This window comes from Penaeus monodon, chromosome 32, assembly GCF_015228065.2.
Source record: "Penaeus monodon isolate SGIC_2016 chromosome 32, NSTDA_Pmon_1, whole genome shotgun sequence".
Taxonomy (NCBI): Eukaryota; Metazoa; Arthropoda; class Malacostraca; order Decapoda; family Penaeidae; genus Penaeus; species Penaeus monodon.
Genome location: NC_051417.1, coordinates 31,196,845 through 31,197,491, shown reverse-complemented (window position 1 = coordinate 31,197,491; position 647 = coordinate 31,196,845).

Genomic DNA, 647 nt, shown 5'->3' with positions numbered 1-647 from the left:
GGCGAATGGGAAGTCTAGGGAAAGGGAAGGAATATGGGTTATAGGGTATGGGACCATGTAGAAAGGATGCTGTATATGGGAGAGAAATGGGATGCCTATGGTGCTAGTTAGGGACTTATATAAAAATGCGTTTATATTCTCATATATCTTTTATATTTTTTAACATGCATAGTATAAAAAAATCTTGAGTATTTTTCTATCAACAGAAACATCATAATCATATATAAAGTCTTAGCGCTATAAACGTATCATACGTTGTTTTATATATAGATATATACGAATAGGCATAACATACGGACTTTGTATGCTATCCACGCTGAAGACATTTCATCCAGACAGCACTCGGATGGATGACCGGGCCACTATCACCTATTTATAAGAATAACCTCACGTGTTTTTCGAGTCACCGTATGGTCATCCTTGATTTAGGTCATCGGCCATATTGGTTTTCCAGGAGACGCGACTGTAACTGGTAATAGTTTATGGTTATGAAGCTCGTTGATGCAGGCAGGGTTTCGTGGCGAATATTTTTCCTTTTTCGTTTGCGTCTGTATAGGTCGGTCGGTCTTATTCTGTTTGTCTTTCTATCCTAAGTCTCTTTCTCTATCTATTTATCTGTATTTTACAGACAGATAAACACCTATCTA